The sequence below is a fragment of the Rhagoletis pomonella genome, unplaced genomic scaffold, assembly GCF_013731165.1.
Source record: "Rhagoletis pomonella isolate Grant_MI unplaced genomic scaffold, Rhpom_1.0 Rhpom_scaffold_00004, whole genome shotgun sequence".
Taxonomy (NCBI): domain Eukaryota; kingdom Metazoa; phylum Arthropoda; class Insecta; order Diptera; family Tephritidae; genus Rhagoletis; species Rhagoletis pomonella.
The window spans coordinates 15,467,900-15,470,528 of NW_023458558.1; positions in this window are offsets into that span (position 1 = coordinate 15,467,900).

Consider the following 2,629-nt stretch of genomic DNA (forward strand, 5'->3'; position numbering starts at 1 on the left):
GACTATATCGTCGGGCTTGCGAGCGCGCGTTAGTATGTACATACATATTTACCCCTCATGCCCATCGTAATGGCAATACGGACTTCTGCTCTGAATGAATGCATTTGTGGCAACAATCGAGCGCGCTTAACAACAACAGCATTGAGGGCAATGTTGCCACCCACCGCGTTCCAAGTATCATTATAGTGAATATCTACCATGCCGTTTGCCGTGAGCTGATGAAGGTCTAGAGTGTTGAGTGCTGAGTTTTGAGTCGTAAGTCGTAAGTCGTGTGTCGCCTTTATCCGACTCACAGTCAACTGCATGACATCTGGGTAACACATAAAATCGCCTTTTATGACTTTTCTTTGTTGGCTTTTCTTTTGCGGTGGACGCTTTTATTCTTCGAGACAGAGGTGTACTCAATGGGGATACTCAAGGCCACTGCATCGACGTGCAGTCGCTTAAATGTATGTACATACATACAAGTACATTAGTGCGCTTCTCAGCTTTTGTCGTCCTCTTTTTTTATGAGTAGATGTGAATAATTTTTTTTATTTTTTCCGCTTCGGAGTTTGTTCTTTCACTTTGGTGTAGTTTTTAAATGGTTTCCGTTTTAGCGACGTGCTACTTCCCTCCATTTCCTGCATTAGCACGCCTTCTCTTTTCGTGCTCGAGATTTGGCACATGATTTCTCGTCTGTCTGTCCGCCCTAACATTTATTGGCTCGTAGGTTCTCCTTTACGCCATAAAGCCATAAACAAATGCAACAAGCGCTATTAAATCAAATTCCATGCGCATTCATGTACGCGTACGGGATGCATGCAAGTTTGCATGTGCATAAGTGAGTGAAGAGCAATATATACATACTTAAGTTGATATACAGTGAGTGTCGGTCAAAATCGTACAGTAATTTTTTTCCTAAATATTTTATTCTACTTAAATTTTATAAATTTTTAATAAGGAATATAGTTCCACTGCAACAAAATCTATAAAAATCAAAGTATCGTTGTAACAATTTATAAAAATTGACAAATTTTCATAAAAATTTCACACTTAATATTCATATTTTTTTTGGGGTATGCAATTCAATTTTAGTATAATAAAAAGCAGGTTTAAAGTCCCTAAAAAATTTCGCTGATTTTTTTAATTTTTTCTCGAGGGTTTTGGGGATTTTCTGCCATATAAAAATAGATTTTGTTCATGCGTTATATGGAAGAAAATGTGCAACATCAAATTTTTTTTTGTAATAAAATTGATATAAAACAAAATATTTTCAAAATATGGAAAAGAATTTAGTGTACGATTTTCACTGACATTCACTGTATGTATGAACGTACAAATGTGTGTATGTATGTACTAGAGACCTGCACTAGTAAGTAAAAATATAATAATAATAATAGATTGGCGCTTACACATATGTTAGTGTTTGGCCGAGCTTCTCCTCCAATTTGTGGCGTGCGCCCTGATGTTGTCACACAAATCGGAGGGACCTACAGTTTTACGCCGACTCCGAACGGCGGTTGTATTTTTATGAGAAGCTGTTTTTCATGGCAGAAATACACTCGGAGGTTTGCCATTGCCTGCCGAGGGACAACCGCTGTTAAGAAAAAACCTTTTTCTATATTTTTTGCGATGTTGCTTTGACCAGGGCTTGAACCCAAGTGTTGATGAGTGAAAGCGCGCACTGCTTACCACTAGACCACATAGCATTTTATTAATCGCCGAGCATGAATAGAAATGACGCAAACTTACTTGGTAGTTATCGGATATTTTTTTCGAATATTTCGCGATGGGAGCAACTGATTCCAGTCAGGTATGGAAAAGCTTAGAAAAAATTATAAATGCCAGTACCTCCGAAATAGTGCTGCATATTTTATGTGAACGTTGTGAGAAAAGTTTGGAAAACGAAGTAGTCCTTCAAATTTTAAATAGCACACTTGCTACAAACGATTAAGCGATCAAGTATCAAATATAGAAAAATGCTACAATGTCGCGTCGGCAGAATCGCCATCTTACGTGCGATTTATAATCGCATCGCTGTACCCATAAAAAGAATACATAATTGTGCTCGTACTCACACGATGCAGGTCTCTGTCTGTAGATCGAAAACTCTTCAGGTTCTTTGATGTTTAATGCAGCAAATGATTCTCAGAATTTTGTTAACTTGCTATTTGGATAAACACACGTTTTATGAGTGCAAGGTGGAGCAGCAAATGTGATAGCTATTATCCGAGGATTAGTTAAGCTTTATGTACGCAAATTTCAATCATATCATTATGAGTTGCCGCGTGTGCAGCAGGGAAGGCTAAATAGGGTGTTTGGCAATGTTTTCTGTGAATAACTAAGTAATAGCATTATGGGGCTAATAATGACGATGAATATGATTCAACGAATTAAATTGTGAAAGTGCGGTACTTTTTGGCAACCAAAATTCATAACAACGAGTAGCTTTGCATCGTTAATTATGACATTTAAAATTTGTTTTGAATATGGAGTGTTATAGAATTTTTCCATAATAAGGTGGAAGTTGGTCGCGAGTTTTTCCTTCCATGTAAAAAGTAGAAGAAAAAAGTACATACTTTGTGTGGAAAAAATGCGTAGTACCTTTAAGGGGCTACACAACTGAGAACAGATAAACTAAATTATT